We start from the raw sequence: 12,804 nt of genomic DNA on the forward strand, positions 1-12,804 counted from the left end.
AATTATTCAATCTCTGGCCAAACACTGTTCTCACTATTAGGAAAACATGACAAAAGTTTAAACAGATCAAATGAGAGCCAAAACAAAATGTGAATGATTGAATTGTTAAGTAAAAAGTTACTTCAATATTTTGATTATCCATAACTTTAGAAATCTTTAAAAAGTGTCACATATGCTTTTGTTCTTTTGTGACCTGTCATAGACTAAACAATGAGTCAAAAATGCTGCCAGACTAACTGATAATGCCAAATAATTTGTTGTAGGCCTTCTCAAACAAATCCTGTCCTTTGGAAAACGCTTTCAAATATCATCCAACTGATGAGCTTTCTAGACAACAACTTGGGCCATACTGTCCAACATCAGGGAAGAAGCTACTCAGTTCTTCCCCCTCACAGCAACCAGGAAGAGGATAGTTATCAGCCTCCCACCTGAATCAGAGTTGTAAACTGGCCTTTCATGCCATCTGGACCAGGTCAGGATATAGTCCAGCCTTAACGCAATTTGTTTCCATCACACTTAATAAAAACTTGTAGCTGTATCCAGACCTTAATCTAGCTAAATAAATAAATTAAAAACTGCATGGCTGAGGGACAGTGCAAGGGAGCTGTAAACATGAAATGCAGTGTTTTGTTTGTCCAAGCAATTAGTGGTAATGGTCTTGTTAATCAGTAATAACAGCCCACACTCACCTCAGTTATTCCATATTTATGTTTGGTTAACCTTTCAATCTATCTCTCTTTCCACCTGTGCACTCATCATAATGGAAACTTGTGATTATGGGACCTGATCATTATAAACACATGAAAAGGTTAATGTTTGAGTAAGTCATTGGATTTGCTTGATCACTGGATCTCTTTTCAGTTTACAGATTGAACAAAAACAATGCAGTATACAAAGAGAAAACCTTTACATCTGTTGACATCCACACCAACCCCCTGTATCTTTTTCTTACAATCCGAATTGTAATCCAATCAGTAATACACATAAACAAATCTGGCATCAGCAGACAGACACTGGCTGTAATCATTTGAGGTATTTTATCTGGCTTGGTGTGGGTCTCTCTGGAGCCAAAATGGTTTCAGACAACGACTTTACTGCTATTATGTGTGGTATTACGTAAACAGATGTTTTAGGTAACTGCACTTAAAGACATTTTCTTGTTGCTCGATCTACAGCTGGTGGGGCAGCATAAATTATCACGTTCTTCAAATGAATCTGAAACTACTGTTGAATGATGAGGATGGTAGAGCCGGAGCAGTGATGGTTGTAGGAGGGCTAGTCAGACATGGAGGGTGGCAGTAGAGGTGGTGATTGCAGCACAGGGCTGTACTGTACTACAGTAGGAGTTGGTGGCGGGGACAGATTGTGTTTCCAGTCTGCTGCTGGGAAGATGCCTGCAGAGTTTGGGCCAGAAGCAGCCAGTAGCTTTATATGAGCCAAGTCAGTGACAAACCTGCTGGGTAATAATATAATAAGTTGTATTTAATGCTGATGACACTATCTGCGCATGTATGTGTGCAGGGGAAAAACTCTTTCACTCAACTTTGATTTTGTGGCACTAGCAAAACACAATGCAATGTACAGTAGCTGATAAAGAGGATGCAATGTTCCTTAGGTTTTCGTGAAACATATTTAACTGTAACTTCATTCTAGTCTGAGTCAAGACTTTATTGTCAGATCACTAAGCCACAAAGCTCATTGAAAACCTGAGCAACACTTTAAATTGATTTCCTGGAGACTATAATCTCTCCCTCTCTATCTGTATATCTAGTAGTCTTACCCCCATCCTCCCAGCACCCTCCAACTTATCAAGTTCTGAATGTTAGCCCCTCTTTCATTCTGTCAGTCAATCATTCTGGCCTTTTATAAGCAGTCAAGTAGCTGCTGTCCACCTTAATTTTCCCTAAATGGCTATACAATCTGACACGGAGGAAAAACAAACACATAAGCAATTAAAACAAATTAGACGTATATCAATTAGATGACATACTGACCCTAATTTTCCATTTAATATCACCTTCCACAGTCTGATTATCACTTCCTCCCTCCTGTCCCTCACTCTCTGCATATTTGTTTATTTATAGTGACATTATCACCACATGTGAGCCAGAAATAATTTGTTATAGAACCTTGCACCACTCAAGAATTACATCACTCCTTTTCTAAATAGTTATCCAATTAAGGTATTTGGTCCCTCACAACAAATCCCCAAAAAAAAGAAGACATTTTTTATATAATACCACTCAAACAACAGAAATAAAGTGTGCATGTCTTTGTGTTATATTGTCTGCCTACAAATCTCAAAAAGCCTAAAAAACACCTCAAGCCTGAGGAACAGTCATGCAACTGAATCAAAACCTATTACAGTCTGGTTTATTAGTTAATTGTTAATCACTCAGCATGTGGCCGCCACTGAAGGTGGTAACCTGTTTGGTCATTAGTGGTCTGACTTTGCTGTGAGGCACATGTTTCGGGAATCAGTGGCTGTATGGACACAAACAGAAGAGGAAACATTGTCAGCATCAAGAGAGAACTTAATTAACGTCTATGACCAACATGGAGAACAAATGGACTACCAGATGCTTTGACTACAAAATTCAATTGTTGGTTCTTAGTGCCAAGAGAACCAGTGAAGGTCAAGGATACACCATAATTATGAAACATTATGTGCCATGATTGCAAAGAGAATTATGGAGACAAAGGTCTCTCTTTCAAAGGTTAACTATGGCATCTGTGAGCAATGTCTGACTAATTAAGAGTGTTAAACATCAGCCATCCACAAGGAAAACACAGCTCTGATGAAAGTAATCATTGTGCAGCTGCACTGTATCTTCCAGCAAGGACAGCAAAAGTCCAAATGATCCATTCATAATACTTTGTCTCCCAGATGGTACCAGATGTTAAAAATAACCTCTTCAGGATGAGAAAAAAAATTACACCATGATACGTATACGTATCAGGATAGCATGCTACACTAAAATAGTCAACATAGAATGCATTATACCTGCTTTAAATCAGCATGCTGGCATTACTTAGCATGAGTATTACCATCCAAATGGACTTAGCTACTGCTTAAACAAGAAGCCATTGATTGATGCTAATATTCTTGAAACAGATGCTAAATTACATTCAAATTCTGTGGATGAGAATGCACAGGCAAAATCCATCACATTTAATTCACATCCATTAGTAAGAAACCTCCACAACTTGCAAGAAAAAAGACAAAAGCCTTACCTCTTTTGGAAGAGGTAATTACTTGAAATTGAAAACTCAACAACTTGGGAGGTAAATAAATCAAATGAAGCGTCAAATGGCAGAGAAAAAAATGTTTCGTAGGTGAAGCTAAGATTGGATGAAGGTGAGAGCAAGAACTGGATCTGGCTTTAAAGGATAATTATCAGATGCAAGGTAGGCTAATCCATTCATGTCTGAGGTTTTCCACCCTCAAAGGACAAAGGCTAAAGATTGAACTGTGCTTGCTCTGCCTTACGTTCCAACATGCGCACACAGGATGGATCACATGTCTGAAATTTGATCAACCATTCCAGGTGAATGCGAAATGACCTCCAGTGGATCAATACAACAGACCTTGTACCTTAATTCTAAAGCCCATCCAATTACCTGTGGACAGGGAAAAAAACAGACACAGAACCCCATCTTTAGATATTGGTGGAAACTGATTATTAATTCATTGCAAGCTATCAAATCTGTGATCAATTAAGGCTACTGTAAATGGTGGAAGCTGCAATGATGTCTTTGGTGCTGCCTTTAATTCAGACCAACCAAGTGACTGAGTGTAACTGGTATGGAAGAAGCACTAATAGCAAAGATTTCTACATGTTAAACATTCATGAAGAAATGGAAAAGCCATGAATACCATGGGACAGTGTGGATCAATGCTTGCTCCATGTTGGGTTGAATTTAGTCCTGCCTTATTCTGTGTTCCACGAGCCTGGTTTGTCAGTATAATTTATTAAAATCTGTGACAGGTCAGAGCTGGGAAAAAAGGGGGCTTTCTGGCAGCGCAGAAGGAATGAAATCATCTGGAGAGGGCGGGGATCGCACACATGCATAAACTGAGTGGGAATATAAATCTAAGCAAAACATCTGTTCTTCGAGGGAAAGTATGAAAGCTGCTGTTGCTGACTCATTCTCTTTCTGTGCCCCTCCTCAGTGCTTCACCATCCCTTCCTCCCTCTTTCCTCAGCTCCATTTGTTTGTGCCCCTTTGGTGGTTGCTCTTTCTTGGTCCCATCTGATATGGCCTAGTAATGTGCTTTCATGTTTCAGTAAACCCTGACTGAGTATACAATATTCTTCATCCCTGCTACAGAAGTGTGACAGAGGTATACTTTGGAGACCTTTTTTATGATTATGATAACATTCTTTGCTTTATTTTGTGGTGTAGGTTTGTGTTTTAGCAGACACAGAGGTTAAACGTGATCTAACTAGTTTAAGAAGTCTAAAAATGGCTACAGAAACCAGATATTTCCACATTGCACATTACTGAAGATGCAACCTGTTATGTCAAATGCACATAACACTCACATTTAAATTTTTTTCCAATGATATTTGCTTGTGGCAATGAGTCATCAGGCTCATATAACAAGAGATAGCATGATTACTTTTTTGTCCATGATCTTCACATTGCCAGTGACCATAATCCCTGTAGTGATAATTTTAATCCAAAGCATATTAGGCAAAACCATTCATTCATTCATCTTCCATCTTTCCACTTCCATCTACCACTTATCCGTTTCCTGGTCACTGGAGCTAATCTCAGCTCACATTGGGTGAGGGCAGGGTACACCCTGGACAGGTCTCCAGTCCATCAAAGGGCCAACACACAGAGACAAACAACCACTCACACTCAGACCTACGGACAATTTAGTCACCAATCAAATAAACAAGCATGTCTTTGGATGGTGGGAGGAAACCCACGCAGGCACGGAGAGAACATGCAAAATCCACACAGAAAGGCCCCAGGCCCAAGAATCGAACCCGATTCAGCGCAACAGCGCTAACCACTATGCCCTCATGCTGCCCCTAAAAACCATTCAGCTGTGTAAAAATGTAATTTCTTTAAGACACAATTCAACTCTACAACACACATTCAGATCTCTGAATTTCCAATTTAATTCATGCTTCAAAAGACAATACGATACATTTTCAATATACCTAATGAATAAAAGGGAAAGTAAAAACAAAAAAGCTCATTTAACTATTGCTTATTAATACGCTGTATATTGGCACCATTGGAAATTCCCAATATGTGAGCTATAGACCTGCTTCACTGTGGACAATTGATTTGCTCTAGAAATTCACTGGTACCATGATTACTATTAACATACCATTAGCTTAGGCTTTGTGACATGGGCCGACAATGATCTAGCATGAAACCTTGATCCTAAAACTGAAGCTGGTAATTGGAATTCAGCCATCATTAACTATATTATTTGTTTCTCTGACATGTCAAAATGTCCCCAGGGGAAAGGTGTTATTGAGTTCTTTGGATGATAATTAAGGACATTATAGGCCTATTTATAGGTGCTTATGTGGTTACTGTTTTCTAACCTGGCCAGTACATGCACCACCCAGACCCCCGATGTTCTGGACTCAGCCCCTCATCTTCACAAACGTTTTTTCCTAAAAACATTCCTGGTTTGAGTCAGTATAGTTAAACTACGGCTCAGGAAGTGCCAGCTCAGTGCACCAGTTGACTGAGACTAACTGTTAGCTTGCAGCCAACAGCCTCTCCCACAGGCATTTCATTTATGACCTTTCAAATGATTGCTGATTAGGAGCACTCAGCCGCCTCCAGCAAGGAGAAAAGGGAAGCAGGCAGAGTAGAGGAGAGGAGGAGGAGGGCCATCTAAACAACAGTATGTGCTGTGAGTATTTTCATTCAGTGTTTGCAGTCTTTACACTGGGCAGAACACATGCTCTGCTCATACAAAAGCAGTTTTGTCAGCAAACGCTGGCCATTTCACTGTCACAGTATTTGCATTGCTACCATGCCATGAAAAAAATGACCATAGTAAATATGTTGGTTGATTTTTGTTTGCTGTTATTCCAAAATGGACAGTGAGGGAGAGGAAGGAAAGACGGGGAATATCATGAAGCAATGGGCCTGGGTACACCTTATGCTCTCTATAAGGTGACCTCCTGCATCAAATTTTACAATGTTTATATATTAAGTATACATCAGGTGGTTGAAAATGTTCTTTTCTATAGCAAAACAGGTTATTATTGTAGATAAAATGTGTTTACATGGAGTACATAAGGGAAGATTGAAAACACACTGCAGTGTGCAGCTAAATCAGCCACTAAGAGCAGCAGAAGGACTGTGCTGTTTATTCACAACTGGCAGTTTTACTAATGTGAAATCTTGCTCGATGTATTGACAATGTTTCTGGTAAATTTTGTCCATAATGATTTTGCCTTTCATGAGATGAGGTCTATAACTCTTCAGCACATTGCCAGCTCAAATAAAGGTGTTTGGTTTGATGGCTCTAAAACTTATTGTATTTATTTACCTATTGTGTATTCACAGATCTGACACTGCATTTTTTTAAGTTTTTCCACAAGACTTCACAACTGTTTGCGGTACAGCCTCAGAGTCTTTGAAGAGAGCTGGTCGGACAGATGGATGAAGTCAGATTTACTTAGGCGTCCTACTGTCTACAACTTCAGTACAACAGCGCCTGTCTCACTCCTACAACCACACAGCATTTGCTGAAGCTTTCTGGGCTACTAAACAGCCAAAGTGATGGTCGTGTCCCCTTCTCACTCTTGAACACCAACCCTTATTCCGCCCTCCTAAAGTCACAAATCTGTACATTCTGTACATAATTCTCTGGCAGCCACCTGTGTGAAAAACACACACTGTCTCTAATGACCTATAGCCTCAGTCATCATTATTCCTGTTCTTCCATATGGCATGTTGGCCTGGGCTGCAGCTCTGAAGACAGCTATTGCTACTGTGACACGGGCCGTGTCATACCTAACACTGTACAGATTTTATGGATCACTGTTCATGATTTCATGCTTTACACTAAGGGTTGTCTGGCTATTTTGAATACTGGACTGGGGGAGGGCTCTGGACAATTATCAAAATAAAGACCCCCCCCCAAAAAAAAAAAAAAAAAAAAAAAAGGAAATTGTAAATTGTTTCTATTTAAATTTTCAATATCTTTTTTTTTTAAATTCATCCACAAAAAAGACAGATGCTGAAAGAGAGGAACAGAGGAGAGAGGAAAAAAAACACTGCTAATTTACACCTGCTGTTACAAGCATCATCTTCGTTCTGATTAGTCTACTTCAGACACAGCCCCCTGAGCACTGATTACATGCTTGCAACATCAGATACATGAACACCTTGCAACGATTACAGTCCACCATACATACATGAAAAGCTCTTGATTTGAGGCAATTTCGTGTTTCTGATGAAGCAACGTGGGCACATTGCCTTTCATACTAGTAGCCATTTACCCCAAACAATATAGACAGCTGGCAAGTGCCATGCAATATGAGATCACTGCTGACCTGCCTTTCTGTTCAGTTTGAAGATACACTGTGTAGGTTGTGCTTAATGAATACGCTCAAAGATTGTGTACCAATGACATCATGCATCATTAATAATAAGAGTGCTGACTCATACTATACTTGGGGCCGATCCATTGTCTGTGTCTATTAAGTTAAACTAATTGCATGTTTTTAGTCACTCTCTCAGTCAATACTCAATAAAGAATTTGGTGCAAACTTAAATAAATTAGTGGATTACCTTGAATTTAGTCTGTAACACACATACTTTACATTTTTAGTTTGCACTATATAAAACACTTTGATTTCATTAAACTTTCATGGGTCTTAAAGAAGTGGATACTAACAAGTGGCTAAATGAGACCAAAGTTGTTGAAAGGGTAAAAAGGTAAAAAAAAACTATGTGGGCAGCTGGTTTTATTCTGAAACAGGTGAATGAGGCAGATGATGGAACTGAAATAGCTCCTGTGGTGACATGTTTGACAAGAAGGAATTTTTTTTTCATTTCACTTCATTATTTTATCATGGCCATCATTGTTAATCATAGTTTGACTTGATTTGTTGATAAAATTGCACTTCGAATGACCATAAATTCATGAATGTTTGTTTTATCAGAAAAATTCCAGTGGTTTCTGAAGCTGAGAAGTTGCGCTTCACAGCCAATGCAGTTTTCACATGATGTCACATCATTGTGGGAACGCCCCCCAGAGGATGAATGACGCTGCTTTCTCTGCCTGTCCGCTGCCCGTCAACTTTTACCAAAATGCCGGCTAGTTGCTGTGCAATTGGCTGCATAATTCGACGAGGACACAAGCTTGGGTTGTGCTTTCACAGAATCCTGTCTGAGAAAGAAAACCCACTCCACCCAAACCTGCCATACAGGTGCAGTGGCCAAATCACACCAATCTCTTTCTCCACAGCAACCTAAGATGTCAACTGTGGGTCATTTAAACTGTAGGAATGGTTTACCTGACATTTGGGAGGGATAAAGGTTTTGATTAAATCCATGTTATAGGGGATCGTGTCAACCTAACCAAAATATTCATGCACTACTATTCACATCTCTACTGCCCTTGAATGCTGACTGAAGAAGTGAACTGACAAAAAAGACCCGTATCAACGTTAGCTAACACTAGCACTCACCTTTGCTTTGACAATGAATAATTTCTTGTTCTTCACCTCCCAAACGGCAGCATGACTGACCCATCCAGATTGAATATCCATATAACTGTTCGGACTTTTGTATGCTGTCATCCTAGTGGCAATGTAAGAGGAGGGCTTGCAGTTACATAGCTGTCTTGACATGAGAAAGTAATGTAAAGATATGCATGCTAACCGGCAGGCTAACTGTATACATATACACACTGCCTGCACTTCCGCGTTGCCTTCACCTGTCAGTCCGTCGTCACGGGCAATGGCCGAGCACACAGCTGGAGTGAGCTACTTGTCCCCCAACTACCCTCTCTTTTTTAACAAGTATATTTTAGCTGACACATGAACTGACTTCTTACACTTAAAAATATTGTGAAATGCTGATGTGAAGCACCTCACAGAAAGTCACAGTAAATTATCTTAAATACAAATAATGGAGCTATAGTCAGACGTCACAGTGAAACAATAGCAGTAGCTAGCTTAGCTTACATGGTGACGGAGCGAACCCGAAATGGTTGAGTACAATAAAGGTTACGCAAAGTTACACAACGTCTTTCTCACAAAGAACAATGATGCTAGTAATGGTAAACAATATATGTTGCAAGGTTCATAATGCTTTGTGTACAGTTATTACTTTAAATGGGAAAATAGTGAGATGAGAAGACTAAGAAACCGTCACTCGTCTGCTACTGCAGTGTCTCAGGCTGTTCCAACAATAAGAAAAACTGCCCATATCTTAGTTTTCATGACTTCCCAGCTGATGCTGAGCTTTGTGCCTGTTGACCGAGGGCAATTACAAGAGATGAAGGGCCAAATTTTAAAATCCTTAGTGGCAGCACTTACGTCTGCACTCAACACTTTCCATCAGAGGAGACATATGTTTTTGCCAATGGGCGAAACAAGCTAAAAAAGGAGCAGCGCCATCTCGATTACTGTGGAATGACTGGGTCTCAGTGAGTGTGCCATGATGGATAGTATGCTGTTAAAAGATGCACACAAGGAGAACAGGGAGAGAAAAAAGATTAATTACATCGACATCAATAGGTGGACATCCTGTACAGTAAGTTGACAGAATATTAGATGGTGTAATCCCTACCCGTTCATACGACACTGCCTGGCTGCATCACGTTATCATATTAAGTCTATAGCTGAAGTTGCTGCTTGTTAGCCTCCTGGTTAGCATGCATATCTTTACGTTACTTTCCCACGTCAAGGCAGCTATGTTACGGCAACCCGCCTGACTACAAGAGAAATATTATAGTCTCAATCTTACCTTGAGAAAATGTGCTGAGTTTCGTTGAGTGCCCACATCTTAAACGGTTAAAACCGGATGTAGAGATACCCTGCTTCACTGTGCAATGGGCAAAAGCACTTACTCACATGATATTTTCTGGCCCTTTTAAGCAAAAAGTTCTGGTGGGCAATAGGAATCTTCAGTGTTACAGGGTTAAATATTTGCAGCCAGGTTACAACGAGTGGAATGGGGGAAAAAAGATGACAAAATAATTAATCTATTATAGGTACTTTATAGCAGAAGTTATGGCAAAGTTAGCCATTCAAGGTGTGTTAGGGCTGTTAAAACATATGACATCCTAGACTCATTTATGTGTTTGATCTCACGCTCTGACTTATCACAGCCCATAACAATCCTGTAAATGTGCTTAACATAACAGCCAGGGATGACAAATGAACCGCACTCAAGCACCTGTGCACCCATACACATCCAAGTTGTTCTATTTTCAAAGTGGATTTTGACCTACCGTTATCTTTTGCCCTATTTCAGTCTGTCCCAGATGATTCACCCAGATAAGTCTCAGAGTATCTAAAGCAGGTGTTTTTGATGCCTTTCACCATCTATCACTTCTGTCCTTCAGAGTGCTCCCCTGAAGCGTGATCTAGACATCAGTATGATGCAACTGTTCATATTTTCCAAATGGGAGTTCAAGGTTTCTATCGGGCAAATGTTGTTTTATCTCAACAGTATCATTATTTGCAATAAGATTTCATATCTTACGCTATATCCATGAAGGTATGAATCATGGAAAAACAACTAAAGCATTCAGGTGAAAACTGTTCATGCTATTTTACTCTTGCTTGAATACATTATAGTCTTTTCTCATTCAACCGCTGGACCATATTTATGACACAAAGCCTGAGAACAAAAGTGGACACTGCTGTTTCCCCAGGATATGAAAACTAATCACCAACACCTGATCAACCTAAACCTCAGCTGCTACAGACAACAAAATTTTGCTTTCTGCTCCTCTACTTTCCCTCCAATATTACATAAAAATACACAGTGGTTCTATTCGTTTACTATCTATGCCATTTATTTTTTCTGTCTGACTCCAGGGCTGTGGCACCTGTTTATGCTGGCTGTGCAGTTGAGACAACAGCGGTTGCTGATGATGAGGTGTCTCTCAGTGGCCTGTGCTCTCCGAACAGCCTGGCATCCATTAGTGCTTTATGACCAGCTCACTGCCTCAGCAGTCCCAGAACATGCTCAAGTGCTTGGCTTTTCATTTTTCTCCCTCTCTCTGTCTCTCTCTCACTAACTAACCTGAGTCTCTAAGGGAAACTGCCACAGGCCCTGCTGATAAATTGTGGAAATTATGAATTGTAATCACTCCTAGACTGAAGACGGGTGTAAATAGGCTGAAGCAAAAAAAGAGTGCCCCCATGTGGAAGGGAGGGAAGGTAAATCCCTTCGTGACACTAGAAATGGCTAATTTATCGTAACGGGATACACAACGGAACTTGAACCATATAATCATCTCACCAGTGATGTGGACAACCAAGACTGTGCAATATGTCATCACTATGAATTTCAGTTGCTGGCTGGAGGAAGCCCATAAACAGCAGACAGAAGAGGCCATTCATACAAGACAAATGAATCTGTGTCTACACACAAGACATACAGGTCACGGACCTGTATTACAGAGAGTGAACCAATATCTGAGAGCCTTGATGTAGGCAGACAAAGAGGCTCTTTAGCTGAATATGGACAATCTGAACCATGCTGACAGAGGTTGCACAGGAGGAGGAACTACTTTTTTCAGGATGTTGACGTGCGGCTTTGGACAAGAAGTAGAACAGTAAATGGGTCACAATTGGGCTTTCCAACATGCACTGCAACCTTAAACTTCTCCAGACATTTCTTGAAGGAGGTGAATGTGAGGATGCAGCTGGGCCAGATATTCACACTGTCAGTGTCCTCATTATCATTAAATCTACTGATGGGGATTAAAAGAATTTCCCCTGTAAGGCCCCAGATGAATGTTACTGTTATTTTAGGGCATGGTTTTTAATTAAGGGCAGATATTGTGTGTACAGTAAAGTGTGTGGGTGTATGATTAAGCAGTGTGTTGCAACCTGGGATATTTCAAGTTTAGGTTTGACGTTTGTTTTTTTTTTTTAAATCTTATTTTCCAGGCCCCATGACACCTGAGAGTTATCATTGTGCTAAAGGTCTCTTCCTTTTTATTTGAGCTGGACCTATAATTCTCAAAAATAAAACACAAAGTATCAAAAGTTGCCTGAGAAAAAAAAAGTATGAGGTTTGCTCAAAGTTTAGTAAAATTTCGGAATTTAATCAATATAAAGTATAGACAACTGAAGAAAATGTTGGTCTTACATCTCAATGAAAGTCCGCAGCACAGAGAACAGTGACGACAGCATCATCAGTCTGATTCCACGTTCTGTAGTTTATCAATCTGGATTCTTTACCTGAAAATACACAAAAACAACTAAATGGGTATGGAAGTTTAGAAAACATACACAGACAGACCCTGTATCAGTTTCAGAAGATAGGAACAGCTGGCTATATTTATTTGAGGCAGTCGACAATCAGCAATCTTCCTCTATATCATCTGTCAGGTGTTCGATTTTGTGGCATTCTGGGTATTAGCAATTTAAAGCACAGCAGTGTGTCTTTACTTCCCTCGCTCTCTTACACACACGTACACAACTGACTGTGTATGTTCACTTATCCACAATCCCACAAGAAAGTAAGGCACAAACAGAGACACAGAGCTGTTCAAAAGGAAGCCACATGTGACATCTCAGGTGATAATGTCCACAGATGCTACTCATCGTGGCTCACATGGGATAG

This window comes from Echeneis naucrates, chromosome 13 (genome assembly GCF_900963305.1).
Source record: "Echeneis naucrates chromosome 13, fEcheNa1.1, whole genome shotgun sequence".
Taxonomy (NCBI): Eukaryota; Metazoa; Chordata; class Actinopteri; order Carangiformes; family Echeneidae; genus Echeneis; species Echeneis naucrates.